Below are 12,152 nucleotides of genomic sequence, written 5' to 3'. Positions count from 1 at the left end.
CTTACTTATGACCACCATCTTTAATGTGTTTGTGTTTTTAGTTGTGAGACTGCCAGCAGAGATCAGATCCCATTGCCATAATGCAAGTGTGTGTACTGTGGGAGATGATCCTTTTACTGAAATGAACTGGACAAACTTCTTTGACTAGACAGTGAAGGAAAACAAGTCTTGTCCCCCAGATCCTCACCAGAACCTTCTCTAGACCTTTCCCTAAGCCAGTTGGATGCCATAAATCCTTCAGTACAGGAGCATCTTTGAAGTGGTTGTATTTAACTTGGATCTTGCCTCTGATTCTTGAAGGTGCATTCTTACTGTTTATACACCAAACAGGAGATCCTTAGGCTAACATTTACACCAGGAAATGCTGAGAATTCTCTTTTTCTTTATAAATCCTGAACTATAATTGAATGTAGAACTGTTTGAAGTAACTGGAAGGCTGTGGCTGAATTTAATCAGGGCTTTAATGTATGTTATATATGAATATAAATTTCACTCCTTCCTTGAAGTAATTAATATTCTGCTAATGCTTGTATGAGAAAGCACTGTGTGTGTTGGGGTGGGGAGGGGGACAGTAAATGATTTGAGGAGAGCTCCTGACTCTGTGAGATGTGACTCAGTGTGAAATGACAGCTTGAGCCTGCAGGTGATGATTTAGCATTGAGTAACTCGAGGGAAGGAATATTTTCCAGTTTGCCTTGGGCACTGAGAACCTTTGTGCTTAATGCATCTTAGAAATTTTCTCTGCAGACTTTTTAAGGCTGTGAGGACTTCCTAGGGACTTCAGTGCCTTATCCTTGCTATTCATTCCTGCCTTGAGGTAAACAGTGCCTGAATGCTCCTGGAGCTGTGAGGAATAATTCCCCTTTGATCAGGCATAGCCTGAGCCATGTGCTGCTGCTGTTCTTCCACTGATTTTTTTCTAAATTGGGCTGCAAACTGAGAGAAGTACCTGCAGTTTGATCATTTGTAATTTATTACAAACTTGTCATAGCACAGGAGACCATGGTTAGAAACTCTCCAAACGAGACCAATGTTAGCAATGTCAAATGAAGTTCAAAATTCACATCAGTGACCACACTGAACTGTGATTTTTCTCTCTCCTTGTATTTTTTTTTTTGCATCTAATTAAGATTCAAGCCAGCAGTGTCTGGGTCAGAAGCTGTCCTGCTTCCTGCACACAGCAGAGCTGCCAGCCACCTCAGGGGGAAAAATGAATTGCCCAGGTGTTTGTTCCACTGTGGTGTCTGAGATACTGCTGCCAGTGTAAATGTGCTGTGTTCAATCCAGGCTGCTCATTCAGGAGCCCTGTACCTGTAGAGTTCTTTCATTTTTAAAGGCTGCAGGCAGTCAGTAACTTACCTCACTGTCACCTGCAGCCTGGGCACTGGCACCACAAATCCCTGCTCTATTCACTGCTTTCTTATTCATCCACAGGCAGTAGCATGTTGATTAATAGTTTGCCTCTTGGAGGCATTCCTTTGAGAAGTTTGAAAGCCTTTTATAAATTTTGCAAATGACATTCTAAGCAAATATGAGTGGATTAGTAAGAACTGCCATGATCTATAATGATGTGAAACTATGACATCTTAAAGAAGTGAGTGAAGGAAATGTGTAGAACTCTGACTTTTAGCCAAGCAAGATGACCCTTTTTTTCCATCTGAGCTATTTTAACTTTTAACTTTAGGAGGTAACCACCTGAATGGTGATGTTCTGCCTTGTTCAAAATGATGTATTTTGTGATGCAGGGAGTCAGTCCACCAGTGGGGTCCCCCATGTGGAAAATCTGAGTTTGAGTCAGAAATCCTGACTTATTTCATCTAGAGGGTCCTTTCTTTATGATTCTATTACAGCTGTTAATTGCTTAAATGTGAATGACTGATTTTTCTGAAGGGACTGTATCTAACACTGTATTTTTCAGTCCAGAGAAGAATCTTGTGTATATCAAGCAGAAACATTCCTACTTATTGTCATTATATCAAGATTTGTTGTGGTAGTTTGTCTCCAGATCCCAGGAATATCACTAATTTCCTTTTCTTCCACTGCTGGAGCAGAGGAAGTGTGTCTGTTTCTCCAGGAGAGGGTGTCCCATCACTGCTTGCCAGAAGGATTTTACACTTAGGCTTACACACACTTTGGTCTGCTTTTTCCTGTGCTGTAACTCTCAGCCAAAACCAGCTTCGAGAAATGCAAAGAGAGTAAACAAAAAAAAGAATAGAAAGAATAATGTGTCAGAAAAGGTTGATGAAAAGACTCTACATATGTCTCTTTCACTTTCAGAATTATTGCTATTGACAAATCCTGCTGTTGAGCACAGAATGTAGTTCAAGTGCCCTGGGGGAATTGTACCTATCACAATCCTTTTTCCTTTTCTGCTTCTGTAACAGCTTATCTTATATGGGGTATTTTATTCATTCCTTGTCAAAATGCAACCCAAATTTGTGGGCCATATTTCTGACCTTGTTAGACTTTGTTTTCAGAAACAAGGTAGACACCTTCTTTACAGCATCTACAATGTTATAAACACCTATGCTGTGAAGTATCTTTATTTTATTTTATTTTGGCTCCTCTTCATCATGAATGCACTGTGCCTCTTCTCTTTAAACAGTGACTCATTATTCAGATACATGGCAACTTTAATGGAAATTTGCATGGGGCTGTAGAAGTCAGGCTGGCTGAAGGTTATGAAATGAATGTGTGCAAAATTTGTTTGGGACTTCAAGTTCTTTGTTATAGTTTTGGTTGTTATTGTTTCCCAAAACCCCTGGCAGCTGAAGAAGGAGAAAAAGAATAAGCAGGGAGAGGATCGATAGCAGGAAAATTAACTCCTAATGTAAAATGACAGCTTGGCAGGGAACATATTCAGCTTGAATTGCAAATACAGCAAAGTCTGGGAACCCTAATCTCATACTTTTTCCCCCTGATTCTATGTGATTCTTTTACAGATAGTCTTATATGTAGTAACACTGTTTGCATCATAGAAGGCTTAATATAATCAATGTTATATTGCAAAAGCATTCTCAGTATAACTACAAGAGTCTCATGCCTCCGCAACAGAATTTGCAGTTAATTTTTTGCTGTGGTAAATGTTAATTTTGGGGAAATGCACATAAATCCAAGGAAGTCTTCTCCATTGACTCACTTCTTAAGAATAAATAGTCTCAAGTCTCTTCTGTTCTGTGCTGCTCAGATGTCACAGAAGTAACTTAAATTGGTATTGTTAGACCTGAATCAAAGCACTAGTCCTGACTTGTCTCATGAATTGTGGTGGCAATCAAATCCAGGCTCAGACCCTCAACTCTTTGGTTTTAAGGGGATAGCTGATGGTAGTGTGTGGTGTGTGGTGTTCAATTTGTGCATTGTGTCCTTGGCAGCTCTTGGTAGCTGGGGTTCAGTTGTTTCTCCAAATGCTGTATGTGATGTTTGGGTTTTTCTCCAGCTGATTTTAGCTCTGTTTGCTAGACCTGGTCCTTGCTCTCCCTGAGCTTTGAAATAGCCAACACACCTTGCATCTGTGTGAGCATGTACATAGCCCCTCATGGACTTTTCTTTTGTGTTTTGGCTTTCCCAGGCTTTGCTGTGTGGCAGTCTCAAAGGACCATATGTGGAATGTTTCATCTGAGATCCCTACAAAACAACTACTAATTCTTTCAGATACTTTCCACAGCTGCAAAGCATTCATTAGATCCAACTTCAATTATACTTGATTGAAAACTAGGGGGATGTCTAGTTTAGTAGCAGTAAAAGGATTAGAACTAAGTGTGGTTTTGTGACATGAGCCTGTTTCATGTCTGAAGTTTAGTATTTAATAGAATGTGTGCTGAGAGACTCACCTTGCTGTGGTGTCACACACATTCCTGTGCTCACATGTGTCCAGTGGAAAAGATGACATCTGAGGAAAGTCAATGCTTGACTGTGCTCCCTGAAATTTCCTACAAGGACTTGGTTCCAGTCTCCTGAGAACAGCTTGCAAACCCTGTGTGTTGCAGAGATTCAGATCCTCTTTCACAGCTACAAACAGACCCACCAATTATCATTCTGCACCTTAAGCCAAGCCCTCATTCCCTCAGCCCCTGCACTCGGGCTCATTTCTGTGGCTGGTGGGGCTGGAGGATCATCAGCACCCCTTAAAGGGAGTGTGATGGTGTCTGTCTGTCAGTCTATCTGTCTGTCTCTCTCCCTGGGGCTCCCTGAGCTCTCTGGAAAGAGCAGGGGGGTTGTGTGCAGGTGTGGGAGGGATCAGCCAGTGGCACAGAATCCACCTTTAGCAGTTCTGGCTCATCCCTGTGGGAAATGAGTCACACCAGAGCACTGCTGGCACTTCTGCCCACCAGGAGTGTGCCCAGGCTCTCCTTGCCTAAAGCAGCCTGCAGTGAGAGACTCTGTGTGTGAGTGTTTGCACATGCCCAAACACATGGTGGTTATTGTGCCAAGTCAGAGATGTGAATGTCAAGGCATTCCACAAAGACTAGAAGGGATAATAAAAGTATTTATGAATACTACAGTCATAATTGTTACATTTTTTAAGACCTCCAGAGACTGGACTGATTTATGACAGTGCAGCTCTTAAAAAAAAAAAAATCAAAAAAATCAAAACTTACTACATACAAAAGAAATTAGGGAAGTCAGAAGCTATGCATTCTAAGAACCATCTAAAAATAAGAAATACAACTATAAAGTTTAATATCCCACTGAGCAAAGGAGAAGGTTCTTGTCTTGCTACAGGAGCATGTGCAGTTTTGCTGAAATATAGTTCTTATTTTGCCTCATACAGTCTCTATGGCAGTGACTGCTGTTTTTACTTTAGATGGGGGCTTTTTAATTTCATTGTTTGTGTTTTCATTAGCATCATAAAGGAGGTATTGTGACTGTTCTCTGCATTCTGCATGTTTAATTCTAAACTCTGACATGCAACAGCCCTGGTTTGGGTTGCAGCAGCTGGAAATTCAGTACAACTGGCATGCTGTCCCCAAGCCTGTGAAGGAAGTGGAGTGACAAAAATACAGATTTTGCAATAGAACAAATCAAAAAAATGCTCATAGAGACCAACTGGTGATGTATTATGTTCACATTGTGACTGCTCTCTGTCACTGTCTGCATGCTTAGTATTTGTGTATGATTTTGGCTCTGTATTCTTGGGTGGTGTGGGGAGGATTCAGTGTTACAGCACAAGAGTTCTGATGTGGAATTTTGATGTTTAATCATGACAGCCCAGGGTGTGCAGTGCAGTGTTCTCTTCCAGTGACAGAGATGCAAAGAGAGGTGGGGTTGCCTGTAATTTCTTCTACACCTGCTTGTATAGGTGAAGATCCTTGCTTCTATGATTAGTTTAAGTAATTTTCAGTTGTTTTGTGGACTGCAAAAGCCTCTAGCAATTCCCCTTGTTCTCTCAGTTTATTTTAATTGTTTCTCCATTTCTTTCAGTGTGCATTTGCTCCCTGTTTGAGTTTTACCTTTTTTGCTCTGTGCTGTGGGTTTTTCACTCAGGAGTCTCGAGGCCATGGCTCAGCTGCTGTGCTCTGTGTGCTGGCTGGGATGCTGAGGGACAGGTGACTCCCAGCCCATGGCCCTTGTCAGCCCTGTCTGGCACTGTGGCAGGGAAGAGCTGCACTGGAGAGATGGATGTGGATAGCTCTGATTGTTTCCATCTGTCTTTAGGAACCTGCTCATGTCTGTGGTTATGCCCATCACTCTGGTGTTGGGCAATACTGTTATTTTTGTTTATTCCATAGTATAACCAGACCATGAGTGTTCCTCAGTAAAAATAAATGGTAACTGATGCAATTGCAATATTTTTAATATTCATATTGCTACTGTCCCTTAGCCAGCCTCAGATTTGCTTTGTTAAACCCTCATGCATGTTGAACAGAGGTATGAATTGATATATAGAGTTTTGGGGTTGGTTGGATTTCTTTTTTTTCTTTTTTTTTTTTTTTTCTTTCCAAGTGATTGCAGTTACTTCAAAACCCATCCATTTCTGTTACTCAAATGCTGAACTGCGTTAGACAAGTGCAGGCTTAGGAAATATCCAGCCCAGAAAACTCCCACCTGGAAATGCAAATTCCACCTCAAACCCCATCTTCCCCATCTCTGCACACTGTAAGTAGTCTCCTCTGGAGAAGGCAGTGAGATCAAAACCATATGAATGCTCTGGAGAGGGAAAAGGCCCAGAACTGAATTGAAGCATCATTATGGGCTCATTCAAGCTGCTGATTATCAGAGAAAGATGAGCCTTGTACCAACTTGCTAAAGGTACTTTTGAGCCATTAACACATCATCATAATACTCTTAGAGTTTGGATGAGGGAAATAAGCCACGAAAACAGTTTTCTGTGACTGTAACTTGATCTGGTGAATGACAATATGTTCTCAATGCTGTTTGTGTAGTTCTCATTATGTTTGTGGCCTTAAATAATTAGTTAATAAACAAGGCTATGGCAAAGCCTATGTTGCTGCTTTCATCATATGGTGGAAGCATTTCATAGGTTAGCAATGAATGGCAGGGTCAATGAGGTCTCTTTGAACTCGATTGCCCCTTAATTCTTCCATAATCTTTAAATCTGCATTCCATTACCTCTAAAACATTTGCTGAACATGATTCTATGTCAGTTAAGATGCATATTCCTGGGTTCAAATAACCTCCACTGCTCTCTCTTCCTCTCTGTGGCCTCCACTGTGTTCCACTTAACTGCACTTCAAGCTCTCCAAGATGTGGTAGCTATTTGGGAAAGCAAAATCATGTTATTTCTTCTTTTGTGACAATGGCTGACTTCTTGAGTGTTTTCTGTCAGGTCTTGATTTTACTCATTTGGTGTTCCTGGTATTGATGGCTTTTCTTTCTGTATTCTTTATGAAAGAACCACTTGAATTTCATTCCTTTGCCTCACCAATCTGTGTTCAATTCAGTGAAACTGTTGAGATTAGGAAAACAGGAGGACAGAAGTTCTGCATAATATTATGGTCAGTGTTTGAAGTTTAATCTGCAATGTCCTTTTATCCTGATGACTGATTATGTAGTCCTGGCTCTAATTTTTTCCATGATCATGTGGCATTTTCTATGTTTTTAAATGATCAGCTTTTTGTTTCTTGGTAGTTTGAAGTTTTTGTTTTTCCTTTTCTACACTTGGGAGATAGAACTTGATGGATTCTCAATGCCTTTCTCTTGCATTATTCCTTGATCATTCTTAACTAAGACTGTGCTCTAGTTTCTCATCTTCCATTTCTTCTCCTGTGTGGTGTTGTCCTCTGGGTGTTGGCATTGCTTTCTCTTCCTCCTTGGATTTTCATTTGTCATCAGTCCCCTTTGTCTGATGATTGTCCCTTTCTCTCCAGCTACACCTCTAGCATCTCCCTCAAAATATCTTTCTTCCTCCCTCAGTCTGAGGGTTGCAAACAGAGCCTCTCTATTCCTTGCATGTTTCCAGTGAATATTCTTGTCCCTGGTTAATTTTATTGGATATAATGGAATTCAGTAGCTATCTCTTTGTTGAAGACCATGAGATGGGCCCATTTCAGTCTGATTCCTCAGGACCAAATTAAATCTTCATCTGGTCTCATGTACCTTTTGGATATCTAGTCCTTCAGCTGCACTGCAAGAGCTCTTACCTGTGTGTGTTGGGAGAATCTGTCCACATTTCCACACCTTGCTGTTAGCAAGATAACTGAAGTTGAACATGTTGCCTTTGTTTTTCTGCTGTTTCCATGGATTTTCCTGATGGTTACAAGCCCTGTTTCTGTCTGTTAGATCCATTACTTAGAGTGAACCTTGCATGTGAACCTTGAGAGGGACCTCTGTGAAGTCAGTTGTATTTGTACTGGATTTTGGACTGTTATAGTGTTTCTTTCTCATGCCTTTTGTACTCAGAAAGATATATTCCATTGTATTGCAATCTCTGGGACTAAATACCATACATACATGAGCTCAGGGAGTATTTCTTTGTCACACTTCTGCTAAGAAAACAACAGTTCTCCAATCTTCCATGGTCTTTCAGTCTCCTCATAAGATCAGTTGCTGGATTTTGACTTATCCAACTTCCTTTTTCGCCCTTTAATAGTTACATTATTGGTAGAAAATATGAGTTCTTTTTCATCTTACTTGAACTAATTTTACACCTGTATATTCCCACTAGCATTGACTTAATTTACTGTGAAGTGAATGAAATCAGAATCAGGACCACTGAATGTATAAAACATACTTGGGTCTGCAGGTCTGATTAGCTGTGAAATGTTTTGTGGCAGTTTTGAGTGAGGATGGTGTACAATGACACACTGTTTGGTACTCTGGGACAGCCAGGCCTGCACAGGGGACAGCCAGGAGAGCTCTGCAAAAATGAGAGAGGTGGCAGAACAGCGAGTGAGGAGAGAGGGAGAACCTGAGGACGGATAGAAGAATGTGTAAATGGACTGATGAATGATGAGAGAATGTGCAGCTGAATTAAAGAATGTGTGAGCTGATAGATGGGAGATTGGGCAGGCAGACAGAACCAAATGTATTTTAGGGTAAAAAATAAAGTGTTCCGAAGAGCTAAAAAGAGGAAAAGAGACTGAGGGGATATAAAGATTAAATAAAGGGCTCAAAAGATAAGGGCTGGCAAACATTACAGTGGCACGACCAGGAGAACATTGCTGAGCAATTAAGGAGAAAGACAGGAGGGAAAGGCTTGAGGGAAAGTTCTAAGTGACACCAGTGTGGCAGGGCAATCTAGTAGTGCTTTGAATTGCCCTCTGAAGAAGCTGGCTTTTCTTCTGGGGTTGTCCAGAGGGATTTTTAAGGCCATGTATTGTCTCTGTGCTGTGCATATTATCTCGGATGGATGTGCAAGCATATTCCTTATAATCTTACCTTGTGGCCTGTGTTGAGAGCCCACCTATGGCTATGGCTGCTGACCCTCCAGAGCTTGTGGTGTACTCCTATATCCATGTTTCCTCAAATAACTTTGGCAGTCTAAGGAACAGCTTGAGAGGTGGAAGCTCTCAATCTGCACTGAAATCAGTTCCCTTAGATTAGATACTGTAAACCTCCCAGGTCATGAGGTGCAGCATCCTCAGAGCAAGGAGCTGGAACTGATCTCTTCTGTACAGCTTTAGGGAGATTACTTGGATTTCAGTAGAGAAACTGGGACCACTCTAATGAGCAGTGAGAATCAGCACAGGTTTTTTTTCTCTATTCCTTGTCTATTTCTTTCCCTTAGAAAGCCTTAACTCATGGGAAATGCTGGTAAGAACTGTCTATGTTGTTGTTGTATATTTTGGCTGGAAGACTGGGGTTGTCACTTCTTATGAAGTCTTAGCTGGAATTTACTACTGGAAACTAGTCTGAGTTAAAATTAAGTGCTATTTTTGACTGGTCAGATTTTATTCTCCATCTGCTACATAATCTGTTTTGCCATGGTGCTGCACAAATGCTTTTGCTGGGAAGAGAAATGAGGTTGTAGGGGACAGAAAGAGGCAGCTGTTGAGTAAACCTGCTTTTTGTGAGGGCAGTTCTACCTTAAAAGAGTGTGTGAATCTACAAAGATGCTTCTTACTTATAGTGATTTTAATTTATTTTCCTGAACTGATGTAACAGGGTTCACCATGGGGCAAAAGAGGAGGGGAGAGTTTTCTTGGATGCAGCAGACTCTGTGTGAGTATAAACCAGCAAGGACAAGGGATATGTGCTGGTGGGGGACTACTGCCTAGCTTCATTAATTTTTAGGTATGGTAGGAGCAGGATTTAAGTTATTCTTACTCTCTGATCCCCAAAGGGAAAATGTTCCTATGTTGACTCAATATGGAGCAAACTCGTTGTAACAAAACACATCCACAATACATAAAGATTTGCAATTGATGCACATTTATTTCTCTTTATAATTCATGAGCATTTTTATGCCAGAATAAATGATCTTTTTTTGAGTACTGAAGCCATCCCATCTGATTGCTGAAACCAGTCAATATCACTAAAAACATAAACTATGACAGTGGTCATTCATAAATGCCTATTTTCTGCAGGTATTGTTCTAGTAGCCAGCACAGCTGTATAGGTTGTTCCATTTTTAAAGCAAACTGTAGTGTGCAAATAAATCCAAACTGTAGGAATTCTCTTTCAAGAAAATGATTTTTGAAATATATTCCTAAAATTCCATTCATCTATTACATGAATTTACTATCTGTGTTTTGCCAGGAGCTTTGTGAAACAGAACTGCTTCCTCCTCACCCTGTGCATGAGTACTGACATCCACATCTGCACTACTTGGTCACTGATTGGGATGTTCAATGTTTCTGTTGAGGACTCTGTGAAGCTTTCAGGGCTTGATTTTCTATGGAGTGAGAAGATTTTTTTAAATCTCTTTTAATTTTGCCTGGATTAATAGTTTTCAAAATAACTTAGGTAAAAAAAGAGGTACAAATAAAACTCCATGCTGTTTTACTAAACTTTGCATAGTCAGGATATTAAGCAGGATTTGATCATTTCACCCAGGAGCTGGAGCTGGTGACCAACCCATGTCTGATCTTGGCTCAGAACAAGTATTGTGAACAAAACTGTGCTCCAGGGAGATGCATGGCTTAATTATGGAAGAGGTCACACTTGAGATATGGTAGTGGAAGTGATTTGTTTTGATGCAGTTCCTAATACACTTCAAAGTAGAAAGGCTAGGAATTTTATTTTAATCAAATAAAAGATTTCTTTCCAGCTTAAAAAACCTACTGCCATACCTACTGTGACTTTCTGAAGTGTCTGTAAATAGCTGAAATAGGTTAGAAAAAAATCACTGCTGAGTGATTGTCCTTGCTGATCTGATGGTGGAGGTGGGAGGACATTAGATGTTGGAACCCTGGCTCTGAGAATTTTAGACTTTCTGTGCTGACAGGAGAACACTGTATTTGACCTGAAGTTGTGAGGAAGGCTTCCAAAATTGAGTGATAGAACTGGGATTATGGGTGTGTAATTTGAATAGAAGTGTGTAATATTACATGGTAGAAAACTTAGAATTTAAGGTTTTAGAATATAGTAATGTCTGCATTGTGGGCCACGGGTGTTTTGTTATTGGGTTAAAAGTAAAAATAATTTTGATGTCCTTTCTTAATTGGAGATTTTATCCTTAAAAAGCCTTGTAGAGAGAGAGATGGGGCTCCATTTTTAGTTTGTTAACTTGAAGTGCTGTAGAACTCAGTTTGTGAGACTGTAATATAGATAAGAACTAATAAACATCTGAGTCCAAATAAGAAATACTGTATTGCACATTTAATCCCTACCCTTGCAAAAAGAAGATAAAACTTGACTATTAAAGGCACTGATGAATAATCTATACATCTTCACTAGTCATCCAAACCTCTGTGGTCATGCAAGGTCAAAGGTCCTGGCAAGGTTGATAATGATCCCAGGTCCTCACTCAGTTTTTATCCAATCTGGTGCCTGAGGAGGTTTCATAAGGGGTACAGACACAATTACAAGTCAATAGGGTGCTAAACTGTAGAGTTAATTGGTGGGGAAGAGGGGTATGAAGTTCAACACTCCAAACCCTTATGATCCACTTTTTTTCTCATTCATAGTAAACCAGACCTATCTGCTGGAGCTGGTTTAGGATTTTATATGAAATACAAAGTCAGAGAGAAGTGGATGTCTTACTGTGTGTTCTTGCCAATTATTTTCTGACTGTTTCTCTGTCATGTTTTAGTGGGGCTGGCCTGTTGTGCTTAGCAGCATCAGTTACTGAGAATTTTAGAATGACCTGGTGAGACTTTCAGGCCTTTTTTGATCAGTTAAAACTGGATGGACTGCCCCTTAATCTACAGTTACAAGTTTTAATGACTGATGGGGTATTTAGTGAAACATTCCAGGGCAGACAACAGTAAAATACTTAACTGAGATGTTTTTTTCAGGTTCCAAGCAAAAGAAATGCACTGATTTTACCAATTCAGGGCAAAGCTCAGCAGAAATCATGGGAAACTTTGCAACTCATAGAATAACCTAGGGACATGAGTGGCTCAAGGCTGATCATGCCACATGTTATAATTTCCATGGGTTGTCTGTACTGTGTGCTACAAGACAGAGCAATGTTAGAAATGACAGGGTCAGAGTAGTCACTTAAAATGGGCCCAGGGTAAATTAGGACAGTATCCAGGGTACTCTGCTGGGAGCATCCAGCTCAGCACACAGCCCTCCTTTTTCAGAAG

This window comes from Erithacus rubecula (assembly GCF_903797595.1).
Source record: "Erithacus rubecula genome assembly, chromosome: 11".
Lineage (NCBI taxonomy): Eukaryota > Metazoa > Chordata > Aves > Passeriformes > Muscicapidae > Erithacus > Erithacus rubecula.
The sequence above is the reverse complement of the archived record's forward strand: the minus strand, read 5'-3'. Positions refer to the sequence as shown.